The 15829-nt window shown below is 42.4% G+C and overlaps 1 protein-coding gene across 26 annotated transcripts in view; it reads right to left on the bottom strand.

Moving 5' to 3' along the window:
* Positions 1-15829, bottom strand: part of MAGI1 (membrane associated guanylate kinase, WW and PDZ domain containing 1) — a 335623-nt gene that overhangs the window by 210322 nt on the left and 109472 nt on the right. The gene's annotated exons all lie outside the window — the stretch shown is intronic.

Below are 15829 nucleotides of genomic sequence, written 5' to 3'. Positions count from 1 at the left end.
AAATTAAGGCTCAGGGAACTAAGTCACACTTGCACAGTGCCACATCCATATGCTTTATATATTAATGCATGATGAAAGTAATAAAAATAAGGTATAATTAAACCAGGGGTGAGTCCAGTAAAAGTTTTTAAGGCAAAATGAACTTGCACTGTTTCTTGCCAAACCAAACTCTTGAGGTTCATCTGGGGTTTTTTTTCCCCTTGAAGCTGCCCTTCCTTTCACCTTGCCTTTTACGAGGCCCCATTTAGAAAGGTGATCCCAGAACTCACAGACTTGGTCTTTCACAAAGCCCAGAGACAGAGCAGTTCACTCGAGTACAGGCCATCAATTCTGGAAAGGGACCTCGGCATCTGGATTCAAAAGGGAAGTTGCTGAACATCTTTCCAAAAACAACACACTTTAAAATGTGTGCTTAATGTGTGGATTAAAGGGAGCTGGCCTGAGCTGCCAGCTCAAGGGGAAAATAAGAGTTCTGACTTAGCAGTTTAGAGCACATTAATGTTAAAGCCACGAGGAAATCTGCTTGCATTCGGAGCCAGGACATAAGCAAAGGCAGAATTTTTGCTTTTTCCCTTGTGGTTAGTGGGCTTGGGGGACTAAAATAGCCAACTAAGATGTTACTTTACACAGCTGGTGTCCAGTACTGCTGCAGCTCCATTGTCTGGGTGGCTTCAGGCCAATGCCACACACAAAAAAAAAAAGTAAGACCAATGCTCAGTAAATAATTTAAACATGCAGCCATCAAAGTGGTCGTATGCCTCCTCAGAGGGAAACTCAAGACTAAAAGTGAAGAAAATCCTTACTAACCAAGAGCTATTTGAAATTTCTTGAAGACTTTAATCTGGTCAGCAAACTGGCAAACACAGCCTGATGCACATTTCGTTTACACCTGCGCCTGCTTTTATTGCAGAAAATCAAGTAGATTCAATGTTGACATTTAGAGATAACACAGAAGATTTGCCCTTTTGAATTTGCTAAAAGTCATGGATAGGTCATTTTGGCTTAGCAGTCTGTGCCTAGGAGTTCTGCTTAAACTGCAAGAGACTGGGATGTGTTGTACCCAAAAGATGGAAGAACCTTGAAGTGACATTCAGAGCTCTGAACCTGAGACTGTGCAAATTATCTGAACCCCTTCAATTGGCCTGTCCTGAAATTTTGGATCACATACTCCTACCATTTACATTCCTCCTGAACCCCTGACTTGAGTGGCACTACAGCTAGTTTACTCATGTTTGAGTGAGAGGCAAACAGAGTAGTTTTGTAAGGAATTCCTCACTTTCAAGTTTCAGCCATTCCCTCCTAGGACACAGCATGGTCACAATTTCCTTAAAGCCATTCACTACTCTGGCACAGCTCACAGAAGAGCCTGAACCACAAGTCACAAAGAGAAAGGCTATTCCAAATGTGTTTGAAACGTAATTTTTTAAAAATATGTGATTTCAGGCTGCAGACACAGAATATAGCCAGGTAATTCCAGAACTCTAGGAAAGTAACCCTCATGATCCCAGCCCAAAAAAGTCAGCACAGTCACATCTCCACCCAAACACTTGAGGAACATCAGGCTGAAGGCCACCATCAATGTCAAACCCAGTCTCCTGAAATTGCAGGTACCCATGAATTAATGCATTTAATCTGCAAAGGTCCACAAAATACATTCTCCCTTCACTATTACTCACCACAGCAAAACTTCTAACAAATGTCATGCATTTAGTAGCACAGAGGTGGCCACAAACTGTTTAATGTGCCAGATGAAAAACATGGAAAGGTCAAAGGCAGTGTCAGGGTTCCTACAATTGTGGGGAAGCTGAGTTGGTTAAACAACAAAATTGATTTTAAAGCTCCTAGAAAAACAGGCTTTCACCACCTGCTACGGTAACATGCACAATCTCAATTCAGAAAGAAAATCAAGAACTAAGACAAGTTCTCCTTGAACCTTAAAATATGCAAACTTAAACTTGTTCGTAATTTATCACAGCCTTTTGAAAATCAAGTATTTTCTATCATTTAATGCACACTCCTTTTCATGCATCTGACTTGCCAAAAAGTCTTACAGGGATCTTTTCCCCAGTCCTCTTGCACATATGTACAAAGCTCTGGTTTAGCTACAGGCAGGTGAACTCTACCTCAGATTGGCAAAAGCTGCACCAAACACCAGTTGCTGGGATTATCTTCTATTACATAAATATATAACAAAGAATGGCCAAAAAACCAAAATACAACCAGAACTTCTGGCTTCTAGTCCACAGTTTGGATACCTGATCATAATTCCAGACATATGAACTCTATTCCCTTACTACCAAATGTCTGAACTTCTTGGACTCCTTTGGTATTTTTAATTTTAAATGTTTATTGACTTCAGTGTTCCTTGCCAAGACTGAAAAAGAAAACTTTTTGCTGAAGATTAGGATTTGAGATTGGCATGCATTTCTTGGGTTCATTTGACAGGCTAGAGCCAAACTGATATCAGTTTTTTGGGAAGCATGGACCTCTGGGAAGGATGAACACTGTAAATCCGAAAGACTTTGTCCAACTATAAATATGACTTTTTGAGAGTCAAGGCCATCATCAACTTGGCAAAACTCCAGATGCGCTTTGTAGCATCTGAAAATGACACCATATCACTAATAAAATATAACAATTTTTGATCTGCAAACACACATAAGGAAACACTTCTGAAAAGAAAGCCATGATAAAGCTTCTAAGTGATGATCCCTTTAAAGTAAAAGGCAGACATTTAAAATTAAGGCTCAAATACAATTCAGTAACCAGAGTGTCAGGATTTTGATTCTGCAGGGACAACACTGATGATGTTTTAATTAAGCCCTCTACTAATCCTCATGTCTCGAGTCTCAGACTGCCTAATTCGTTTCCAGAAGGGTGATGAATTTCAACAAGGGAAGTTATACACCAATTTTAGATACTGGTAGGGTTACATAGCTCCAATTTTTGTTGAAAGCAGGTTATATTTTTGCTGACTTATATTCAGTTATTTTAGTGAGGTTTGTTACCACACCCTGAGAAACAGAAAACCGATTTTGCCAAGTTAACAGTATTTTCTCTCTTTTTCTGTTGTTGCTGAAAAAGCAATGAAGTTACAAAGTTGCTATTAGAAATTTGGCAGCTACGATCTTTGTCAGCTTTTCTTGGCTGCAATATATTTAGCATTGCTTAAACAGCTTGCAAGAACCTGTGTAAGTCCAGAAAACAACTCCTCTGAGTAAGCTGATTTTCCACACTGACAGTGAATGTTTCATGCCCATTAAGTCAATTTAACCAAGTCACCTCCCTGAAATGTAACTTAACTTTACAGAGGAAAAACAGCCTTAGATATTCTGTATTAAACACAGTAGGAAATTCTATTTAATCTTCTCTGGTCATCCTTTGATAAAAAGATCACTTGTTGAAGACTCAAAGGAGGCAATGCCCAGATATCCCCCCATACAGAAGAGCTGCTTTGAGGACCAGGAATCAACTGACTAATGGGCCTGATCATCTTTCATTAAAAAAAAAAGTTCACACTGAGAATGAAAAAAAGAAGGTACATCCACAGCAAAGCAACTACAGAAAAGAAAAAGAAGACACAGCAATCTCTTTGGCTACTTTCTTCTCATCTCTTGTTCAACCCTGAGACTCCAGTGTACCTCCTGTGCACGCTCAGGTACCCAGAGCTGACAAAAGACTGATTTTCCTCCTGTTTGATCCTTCAGAAAACTGAGCACTGAGAAGCATTGCAATTTCTGTGAACAAGGCTTGTCATCCCTGTTTCCCTTCTAGCAAAGAGGCAACAATCTGTCTTTCCAACAAAAGTTTTCCAGATCCTACTACGCGTATCTTTACTTCAGAACCAAAGAATCAACATCAGACATGAAGCTTTAAATTCAGCTCCTCCAGAGGTGATGCAGGCTCCTGCCTTCCCACTGTACCACCTGTGGTTGCACATGAAGCACATTTTGGGAGAAAAACCACAAGATCTGCTGTAGAAGGCAGGAGTCTGGAAATGAGCTTAGCAATATGAGGGAAGAATCACTTCAGGGGCTGGTGAGATCCTCAGTGAGGCAGTCTCTCAAATAGGGATACTCATGTTGGTGTCTGGTTGCTGATCAAGGAGCAATGAGAGATGTAGGAAAGAGAGAGAAAAACTGGGAATAGCTGGAACATCACCAGTGATGAACTGGGGATGCAGTTTTATTAGAGGGCTAGGGAAGTTTGGAGAAAGATCACCATGATCCACATCTCTCCCCCAGAAGCTGCACCAGTAAAGCATCCCTCTGAACATCCTTTCCTTTTCTTAAAAACAAAACCCAAAAGAGCCCAAACAAACCAACAAGAAGTTTGATACACAGCTGAATTTCAAGCAAATAGTGTGGTTTGAGTTCCAGATGTTTGGATTTTGCCCCTTCACAAGGGCTGGCAGATCCCCCTCCATCTGACAGGCTCTGCTCAAGGTAAGGGAGACAAGCTGATTGAATTGAAGCAGCAAGGAAGAAGGAGGTCTGAGAAACAAACCTGTAGCACTCCTTGATCAGCAGCTTTTACACAAAACAGGCCTGGATCAATCTATGCTGATAAGCTGTAGCTTGTGGGCATTAAATTCAGCCACGTCTCATAGCAGTCACAAAAGATTATGGTGCAAAGTCAACAGTATTGACAATTACTGCAGAGCCTGAATTCCAAGTCCTCTGCTGTGTAATTTGGAGGTTACACTGCTGCAGAGGATGCTTGGTGGGTTCAAAAGAGAATTTTAGACATAAGTTGAAGAAATCCAAATTTCAAGCCTTACGACTATTTATGGTACCAGAAAGCAAAACTGAATCAGTGAAAATACTTGAATGAGTTCATTAAAAAAAAAAAGTTCTCTGACCTGGCATTTAAATCCACAATGTTAATTAGATGTATAACTTTAAACTATTGTCAGGAGAATCCATGCTCCATTTTACTGTGTATTGCAATTTTTATCCCAGCTTTACCCATATAATGCAAAAATCCCCTAAAAACTCCAGAAGTGAGTCTAGTTCACTTAATGTAAATACATCACATTTGCCTTGGTCTGTCCCTTCTAATCTTTCAGGTTTATTGTCACCTTCAGACCACCCCATCAGAGAGCAGCTTGTTGGAAGCTGCTCTTCAGGAATCCACAATCTCCACTGCCTTATTGGCAGGGCTTGCACTTGGCTGTGACCACTATGACTTCCATGGGTTACTCAAGTCCTAGTTTAATGCAATATCGCCCTCTTATTTCCCTTTCCCTCTCCACTTTTGCACAGGCATCAAAGCTGCAGTCATCACCATGGAAACTAGCTGGAGAATTAAAAAAATAATAAAAGCCTACAGAGTGATGCAAAGCTTGTGCACTGCCACCCACTGGGTACTGGCGTTAGGGAGCCTCCAAGTACAAAGCAACCCTGCTCAGTGTAAGCACAGATCCTCTCGCTGCAGTGCCTGCATTCAGACCCAAATATGAGCAATTCTGGCACCAGTCAGTCTCTCCTCACAGGGCAGGATTTGCTCAGAGTGCTCAGATTGCCCTGGTGAAACCCAAGGTTCATAAACTCGGACTCCCTGTCCTGTGTCAACACAGGAATCTTTGTTTTCATGCAAGTTTATTCAGCAGCGTTCTCATGCATGAAACATTGCTGCATCCTCTGCAGTGGCTCATTCCCAGAGTGCAGGCATGGGATTCCTGGGAAAACACACCCTTGCAATTCCAGGGAGCTGCAGGGCTGGGGTTTATCAGGGATCAGGCCATGAACTTGCAGCTTCTTTCTATGAGGTATGAAATGCCCAAGAAGATTTGGGGTTTTGGAGAGCTTGCTTTTGCTGATCCATAATGCTTTTTGCTACTGGCCAATAGTAACTAATGGCAGGTTTTACTTTAGGAAGATCTCCATGGTGATCTGAGCCTGCTGACATCAGCTGGGGTTTTTTTGGTGTGGATTTAAGAACAATAAATATAGTCTAATTAAAGGGGAAAAGACCTCAAAAAATTGGACAAAGGAGGAAGAACTCCTGTATATGCTGCAGTTCAGTTCAGTCTTCTAGAAAGAAGCAAAATACTTTAAAGAAATCTCTCTGATATAATTTGTCTTTAAAATAATTTAGGAAAAAATGGACTATTTTTGCAGTAAATAATAGAGCATGTCATAGAGAAAATTAGTTGATGAGGGGAAAAGCAAAGACAAAATGAGGAAAAAAAAAAAAGAAAAGTCCTTAAATCCTAAAGAATCACAGTAATTTTTACAGGAGTTTAAGACACATTTTTCAGACCTGCTGCAGTATTGCATATGAGCTCTCTAGCACAAGTGTTTAAAATGAGAAAGGGGAAAAAAGGGAAATGTATTCAGACCTGATTTGTTCTTTTTCTATATATTTGTACAACCTATATTTCAAAATACTTTTTTAATCAAGTGATTTACACAATTTTGGAAGGGTATTTTTTGATTTCATCTCACATTGCTGAAAGCAATTGGATGTTTTTCCCTGCATGACTCTTTTTTCCCCTCTTTCCTGTAATAGGTTTTACAAATACATCCACACATTTATTTCAAACTGACACTCCAGAAATGAGTTAGATTTTGTATTTTAATCAGGCACAAACCAAGCAAGAAAATAATTTAAAGTAGCAGGTAATCATACCAATGAAATATTTATGGAAACTGATTAGACCAAACCACTTATCTCAGGATATTTGTATTTTACACAGCTACTCAAGAAAGAAAGCAAGATTAGGAGTTATACAAAGTTATAGTTCACTCCTTTTACAAATCAGAGCACAGGAATGATTTCCAGAAGGCTGAGCAAGTGCAAGCCAGTGTTTGTGTTTGCAGTTCAGAGCCTGGCATGCTTTGGCTCCCTTGGCCAGCTTGTGAGCTACCTTACTAAAGAGGAGACATGAAAAAAGCACTGGCACAGATCTGGCACAGAAACAGCAGTGGAAAACCATCCCCCAACACAAGGTTTGCTCTCAACACTACAGAATGAAAGAAAGCCATGATTTTATGAGCATTAATCTCAGAGTGAGCAAGCAGACAAATGATTTCTCTATTGACCATTCTGTAACGGGGCCTTCCCATTACTTCTAGTCATGAGTTCCCTAGATTGCCAGGTCATTGACCTCCCCAAGTATTTAAAAATGTATTGGCAGGGTAGAAAATTGCCCTGTGTGAGAATGACTGCACTTTGTGTCAGAAGGCAGATCTTCTGGACTCCGAATGTTGGATTTTTTTTTGGTTGTTGTAACCTCCCATTTCTCTAAAAGTGTCAGCATTGCAGGAAGAACTTTCAGGTCTTTACAGGGCTACATATTTATATATAGTGTGGATTCTTATATAGATGCTAAAAATGGAAAGCAATTGCCATATGGATGAACAAATAGTTATCTAGAAACACAATATACAGAGGCTGGAGTAGAGTCCTATTTAATCCATTCTAGACCTAAGGCACCATTTATGTGACAAGCTGCAGTGTAGAAAAGCAGTTTTCATGCCAAATACAGCCCCTGTGTGGGTGCCAAGGCCAAAAGAGCAAGAGCAAATGTAGAACTTGCAATTCTTCCCTTGGGGGCCTTCCACAACAGCCTGCAGACAGCAGATGGGGAAACACCACTGCGTCCAGGCACAGTTCTGTGCCCTCCCAACAACTCAGGTGCTGCTGGTTGCACTACCAGGCTAATGCCATCCTCCCTGTACACATCCTCTGGGAGGATGCCTGTCTGGCTTTGTCCCCTGCTGTCCTTCTGCCCTGTTCCCCAACAAGTGTTGCCTTCAACTACAGAGAAATTTACCCAGGCAGTGCCTCAGGCTTCCTGAACTGTCTGAAAGACCACATAACTTGACAGCATATATGGGGTTTTTTCTGAAAGCAAGACATGTAACAACTCACTGGAGTGGACAGGCACAAAATACATATTTGGAGGGTAGGAGAGATTATTATCAGGAAGGGGGTGAGCTCAAAAATACCAAATGGCATTGTACGGAATCAGCAAAGCAAAGGGTCTGTGATTGCCGTCACCTCAATATAGAGAAAAGAAATTGCTTTCTAAAGATCCCTAGGGAGAAAACTTCAGGCAGAAGGAAAGATGATTAGTTTGCATATTTGTAAGCTTTCCACTAAACAACAGTTGATGACAGCATTAGAGATGGGAAGGAGCAAGGAATTAAGGGATAAGAAGCACAGTAAAAGTCACAGGACAAACTTTGCACAGAAGAAGACGGGAAACTCGAAGTCGAAATCTATAATGCAGTTTATCTTAGAGGCAGAGGCAAGAATGCCAGCTTTTCGATCTCACATTGTAATGGCTAGCTCTCCAAGGAAACATTGTTTGTGTGTGTTTTTCTGAATATTTCCTTAGCTGACAGAGGGAACAAAGGTGAGTGCCCTTCTGAGCATCCTCTTCACTGCTGAAAGTCATTATAGCTTCCCTCTTTCAGTACTGTGCAAATGTATTAGGATGAAAATAATTGTAAAATATACAGTAATTCTAGAAAAGTACATGCAGTTAAAATTACTGTCTTGGTTTGAAAGATAGGTGTGCTAAGGAAGGCAGGAGCCTCCCTTGGAATGGAAAATATGACCCCTTTCTCTCTGAATTATTATAATTTTGAAATGAAGGGGCTTTCAGACAAAGATATGGGAAAGGGAAGAACAGCTCTTTACTAGTATATACCTCTGTATAACAAGGCAAACAAACAACAGCACTGCCAGCTGCAGTGAACAGACCCCAACCCCAGTGCCAGCCTCTCTGGCTGCGGCCCTTTCCCCGCTGGCGCAGTTCCGGGCACGGCCGGCAGGGGGCGCTGGGGGCTCCCGGCCGGGCAGGGCTGCGCTGGTTCCCCCGCGCCTGCAGGGGGCGCTGTGGCCCCTCACAGCCCCTCACAGCCATGGCGGGCGGGCGGCAGACAGGGATGGGGACGGGGCTGCTTTAAAAACCCACAGGGCCGCCGGTGCTGGTGCCCCTCTGGGTGGAGAAAGGGGCTGTGGCAGGAACCCCAGAGCAGCAGGGTCCTGGTGCCCCTCTGGATGGAGAAAGGGGCTGCAGCAGGAACCTCTGAGCAGCAAGCTGGGAATTCAGGCATGAGTAAAATCCTGGAGCGGTATATGAGTGTTGCCATGAATTTCCCTAGTTTGCTGAGCGTTCATACTAAAGCAGAAGTGTGCACTTCTTACTATAAACACTGGCCATGTTTTGCTAACTGTCTTTCATTGTTTACATATTTCTAGGTGAGAGGAGAAAGGTGATTGACAGTTGGCTTGGCCAACGTGGATTGAGAGGTGGAATTCCATCCTCCAATCCACAGGCCCCGTAGGAAATTTATAAAACTGAGTTTTGTAAATAAACTCGGGCTCTCGCTCTCCTGTCCTGCTGCTGTGATGAACCCAGACCTCTGTCTTCAAGTGTGTCCTTATCTCGCTAGGTTCACGGTGATACATGAGATGCATCAGAAACATCAGATGCAGCTGTAGCTGGCACCACAGAGCATCCCAGCAGTTACGGTGCAGCACAGAAACCTCAGAGCAGCAGCAGAGAAACAGCAGGGCCAGGCAGAGGCCACCAGCTCCTGAACACAGCCAGGAGAGGCTCCACTGCAGGGGGAAAGGGCCCAGGATCCCGAGGTTTCCCCTGACGCACCCCAGCAGATGGTGAAGGGTCCCCTGTTTGGTGAGTGTTAATAAGGTCCAAGTGCGATGGCTGCTCTCACAAGCAGGGCTCCACTCATGGCAGAAGGCAGCAGAAGACAGAACCCTGCAGTAGTGGTGAATTCTTCCCACAGCGACTGCAGCCTCTTTCCTCTCCAAATACAAGACAGCAAGAAAATGCCAGCAGCTGCCTCAGCCCCTTTTTTCCCAGCCCAGTTCTCGAGGTACCTCATTTGTCCCAGAGAATTCCTCAGACAAGAGGAGTACAGCAAAGTGCCCCGCTCTGCTGAGCTTGACAACTTCTTTTGTCTCGCTTAAGTACCTGGTCACTATTTTCTCCTAGCAACATATATGGGAGGAAATTCCCTGAGAGAAAGAAACAAAAAGAAGAATCCTAAACCCAACAATTACTCCCAGCAATTAGAGTACCCCCTCAATTCTATAGACTGGAGTGGTTCTGGTAACATTTCCCAGAAATATTCCCAAAACTAATAACATGTCCAAAAGCTGAAATTAACTTTACATGCTATTGCCACATAGAAGCTATATTTCTAACTCCAATCAAATGAAAAATACCTTCCAAAACAGGGCAAAATGAATAATGAAGACATGGAAATCAAAGGATTTGGAACAGGATTTATCTGTCACAAGTTTCTAGGAAGGACAGACGCCAGTACACATGTTAAACACAATGACACTTCCCTAGAGACTTATGATAATACTTCACCCTTAAATAACACACTCAAAACACTTCACAGACATTAACTAATTAATCCTCAATCCTCATGTGGCTGTAAAAATTACACAGTAGGGAAATAAGGTCAGATCTTCAGGGGAGATCAAGCTGAGATTAAACAGTCTGCCCCAAGGCTATACACTGACTTGACAGCAGAGACAGGGTTACAGTTTCCAGGTCCAGGAGCCACCAGAACACCTTTGGAGGGACACTGACAGCCCCAAACATCTCCAGCAGCTGCTCAAACAAAGCAAAAGGCTTAGGCAGGGTCAGATGCCTCCATGTGCTCAAAGAAAAAACCCTAAACACATCCTAAGGCAGTAAGCTGTGCACCCACAGACCTCCCTCTCCTGCTGCAGCTCAGCAAACCAGTTGGGGGTCAATGGGAGGGGAGGTTTCCTCAGCAGTGCAAATCCTTGTGCTGCACCTCCCCAGGACACCTTCCTTCCAGACCCACATTCGCTGCATGCCAGGCAGCCATCGTCACTTCAGCTAGTGAGAGACTTCAAATACCTTCATTTTACAAACTCTGTACAGAACACGGTGCAAATTGCACCTGAGCAGGCCTGACCTATCAGAGCCTTCAGAGCTCTGTGAGTGTGAGGATGAACGGAGAAAAGGTGACTCTCAGGAGTGTTGAAAGCACTCAGGCAGGCCACAGCAGAGGATGCACTGGAACACTCAGTCTCCTGGGAAGCAAACAATTCCCAGAACACAAAAAACGTGCAGGAGGAGATCAACCCACATATCCTACAGTTAAATATTCCCTAGGCACAGGGGGAAACAAGTGGCAAAAGCTCTGCACTGTTGCCCCTGTGAAACTAAACAGAATGGCTACAGCCAAGGACAGGGTGCTGGCCCAAGGCCCCGTTGTCCAAAAACACCCCAAGTTCTGCCATTTGTTATGGCATTTGAAGAGCCCTTTCGCCTGCAGCCATGATGCCAACCCCTATCAACCCTCAGCTTTTTCAGAAAGTACTTCAGAGTACTTTGACAGGAGTAAGACACCATTTAAAAGGTTCAGGTCTTATTGCAGCACTGTCAGAAGATTAATAAATTAAAAGCTTGACTACCACAGGCAGCAGTATGCCTACCAGTCCTGGGCTTCCTTTTTGTGAGGATCTGGGCTTGAGTTTGTAAAGTAAACCCGCATCTAAACTTCTAATTCTATTAAGAAAAGGTCAAATCCTAGAAAAGCTGGACCTCATAGTTCTAGCAGAAAGTTATTTAAAAAGCCAAGATTTAAAATGAAAGCTTTTTTAAAAAAAACTGTACCTGATGGGAAAGGAAAATGGTGCCTGGGGTCTAAGGTCTGTGTTGGGAAGAAAGGCTGAGGAAAGGGTCCCACTAACATCAGCAGTGGAAAATCTGGTATTAACTGAGAAAGGTGACTTGGATGAAGATAAATATAGTCTACAAGTGAAGACAAGTGACTTGCTAGACAAAGACAGCAGTTAGCTATGAGGAAGGGCATAGAGGCAGTGCATTCTGTTAAAAAGGAAAAAGCACGCACACAAAGACGTAAACAAGATTTCAGCTTGAAGGAACTGGCAGTTCCTCTCTGTCACTACCATTTACATTGCATTTCCTCCAGCCTTTATAAAACCTGGCTCCTCTAATTCATTCTAATTCACTCTCTAATGCCTCCACATGGCTCTTTCATTGCATGTGTGGGCAGTCTAGAAAGCAGTAGTTGGACAGCTTTTGACTGAAAGGAAATGTTTTAGGCACAGCTCAAAGCCTGTGGGAGTCAAGAGAAAGCATTGAATTTGGTCTTTAAAAGAAACAGGATGCCAGGAGAGTCACATGAATGCTTAAAACAGAGGATGCATAGGCCTGAATTTGGTTTTAGCCATTAGCTGTAGTAGGTTGGTTTTAATTAATAGCAAGTGGCTCACTCTTTTGGCAAGAGGGCAGATGCAAGTTAAAGTTTTAAGATATCAGTGCAGTGCTTACCTTGCTTAGAAAAAAAGCAGTGTTCTGCAAACTTTTGTCTAGGACCACACCTGTACAAACACTGCCTGGGGACCTGGGATCCAGGTGGACACTTGGCAGCATGTGAGCCCCAACACCAGTGAAGGGTACCAGGATCCAAAGGCTACAGTAACAAGTGCATAAGCCACTTGATCAAGGCAAGCCATCATTCCCCTTTTTCAGCTCTCTTTCAACCACAGCTGGAATAGTGCCTCCAATCTTGAGGCCCCTCTGATATCAGAAAGGTGTTGATCACCTTGGGCAAGCCCACCAGAGGCCACCAGGATGGTCAGCACTGGAGCATGAAAGCTGTGAGGAGAGGCTGAGTTAGTCTGACCTGGAAAGGAGAAGGATTTGGGGGCCTGCAGAAGCCATCAAGTACCGAGGCAGGGCTTAGAGAGAACACAGCCATGCTCTTCATTGAGGAAGGAGAATGAGACTGTCTGGACTGGATATACTGGACACACTCCCCTGGGTGTAATTAAGGATTGGTACAGGAGTTCAGAAGAACCTCTGTCCCTGAGGATGCAGACAAAGCCCTGAGCAAGCTGGTATAAAGTCAGTGCTGTCCCAGCTTTGAACAGGAGGCTGAACTACACAATCTCCCAGGAATGTTTCCAATCCAAATGGTTTGATGGTATTTGTCACAAACACAAGCAGTACACAGGATGTAAGTTTATAAAGACAACACGTTCTGAAAACACTAAATTACAGTGCAATTGTTAAAACAAACAAACAAACAAACGACCCCAAAAAACCACAGTAATCCACAACATACAGACCACTGCTCAAACAAAAGCTCACATCTTTTCTCACAAGCCTTTGCAGAAGAGTAATCACCTTGGCAAAGACAACAGGCAAGAACTGTGTAAACCAGTGCCATCTATTGAGTTTAAGAGAATCATGGCCAGCTGAGTGTTTATTGAGTAGATTTACAGTTGTACAAAAGTGCAATAAATGAACAAAATCAAGTGCCATGTGCAAGCCACCTCAGATGCTATGACTTACTCTGCAGAAGAACAAAAAGCAATGAAAGAAAAGCCACTTTAAAAATAAGACTGGTCTGAAAACAAATGAGATTAAATTATTGACTGCAAAGTGTCTCATTTTAAACAGAGATTACTGGCTCTGCTCTAGTCTTCCACTTGATTTAGATTTCCACTTCCTTCTGATTTAGGTTTTATCACTGCAAAAATAATAGCACTTTGCCTTTCACATTAAGTAAGTTCTTCTTCACATATAACGTTTTTCAACGAGATATCCCACAGTTTAATTAAATTAAAATTGAAATTGCATTGTAAGAATACAGACCATTTAGTACCTGAGACACTTAAGCATTCATTCTGTTTCATGAAGAAATTAATTATGTGAGAGTCATTAACAACAACTGCAATTCCTTATGGATTTAAGTTATGTTTTGAATTGGAAGACTGAAGTTCCCAGCTGATTTAAATTCTACATGATGGCAAAAATGAATTAATGATGTTAATATTCCATATGAAAATGAACCTAGGAATTATATTCTTTGTTAAATGTAAAGGCAGCAGCATGGACAGAAAGAAGAGGAACCTATTTCTATTGTACTAATTTTGTCCTACAGAAGTCTGGACTATTTCTGTATGAGCTACACTCTATAGGTTCAACCTGGGTACTGGTAAAATAAATAACAGCCTTGGAACTGACTTTATGAATACCAGGACTAGACTCTGGCTTCCCTGGGTCACCTTCTCTCTTTTCTGCAAGAAAATCTCAGAGATTTTTTTTTTTCCCCCTCAGCCATGGTCTAAGAGAAATCTTTTTCAGCCTGATGAAAAGTGGGAAGGATAAAAAAAGACCTATAAAGAATGATAAATACAGTATTTCAAAATTGGCCACCCTGCTGTTAATTATCTTCATTTCCTCCACAGTTTATGCATATTTAAATTATGCTGGCACTTCTCCTTCTAGGGAAACAGTTTGAAAGGGGCAAGAGGAATATCTACAGCAGAGCCTGCAGTTTGAAAATTCACACACTGCATCAGTTGGATAGCAGAGACAATTTTCCAGATATATAAATCTGGGTTTAACTTCTGCAAGAAAAACATTCACATCCATCCCTTTTATGATGCTATAGGGACAACTCTGTTGGCTGAAAGCATCATGCAGGGAATCAAAATGAAGACGCAGGGCAAATTCTAAACCAGCATAACCCCTATATAACCTTCTTTGCCCAGGTCCAGGGCTCTGTTTTCAAACTAAAAAGTAAATTGTGGCCTCTGCTGAGGAATTACTCTTCACTGTCAAAGCCAACAGAGTGCACAGGGTTCAATTTGTTTCCAGGAAAAAAAAAAAAACCCCAAAACACTGATTAATTAAAATGCAAAGGCATCTTCCTGCCAAATATTTTCCAGCCTTATGTTCAAGCTAAGAATAATTGGGCTTGCCCATATAATCCAAGAGACTGGTAGGCATTCTCACCATGCTGTTATCTGTCACCCAACAGAAGCCCCTGCTTGCAGAGGAACAGATTGCAGCCAAGTAGATGGGCAGCTGAGGGTTTCACTTGTGTCTAACCCACAGCTCCTTTGTCTAAAGGCCAACATAGCTGCTCCCTTTGCCACAGCCATGCCTGGCTGGAAACACCCCCAGTGACAGCCTGGAAGAGCAGTTTCAGGACAGGGAATGCAGTGTAGGAGCAGGGTGGAGCCTCAAGTGCTGCCCAAGGCTCTTCAGGCTCCCCAGTCCTGCATGGGAGCTTGTACCACACCAGCTGAAATCCCCCTCACTCCCACGAGATGAGCCATGCTCTAAATAAGGCCTGATGAAAATAATCACCGTTAAAAAGCAGTATTTAAAGAGCTCCTTATTGGAGCCCACGCAGAACCAAGGACCCACACTGCAGTTTTAAGGCAGGTTTCTCCATCTGCTTCCAGAGATAAAATGATGATCTCCTTCAAACAACCCTTGTGGTGCTGAAAGACCAGGAAATGTAGTCATATTAGAATTAATGACTTGAATTAGCTCTCTTGCACCTGTGCCTCACTATCCCTGGCAAAGATGGACAGTAGCTTTACCTCCTTAAAGTAACAACTTGAGGGGTTTTTTGTCTACATAAAATCTTTTCTCTCCCTGTCTTACCAAAGAAACTACTTCGGAAGGAAAAATGCTTCCCACTGTAAAAGTTTCTTGATATGAAAAATGCAAATCTCAAGCAGCTATAATGAAGAAAATCAATTTTAGACTCCTGGTGGCTATCTTCCTGCAAAGCTGTATTATTTTTCATCAAGTATCTACAAGAACCAGATCACGTTTCTAGCTTTCTGTTCCTCTCCTGTGTAATGAGGGAGAATCATGTATATTGCTTTCATTTAATTTACCCTAGAAATTCAGAGTTATTGATTGTAGTTGGTAGACTTCCTAGCTGTAAGAGACTGAAAGCAACACTTTTATTCCTTTTATATGGCTTACTGCAGAGAGGGACTCAAAAAGAAGAAAAAAAAATGGGGA

Source organism: Prinia subflava, chromosome 14, assembly GCF_021018805.1.
Source record: "Prinia subflava isolate CZ2003 ecotype Zambia chromosome 14, Cam_Psub_1.2, whole genome shotgun sequence".
Classification (NCBI taxonomy): Eukaryota; Metazoa; Chordata; class Aves; order Passeriformes; family Cisticolidae; genus Prinia; species Prinia subflava.
Note: the sequence above shows the minus strand (reverse complement) of the source record. Positions and strands in the feature narration are given on the sequence as shown.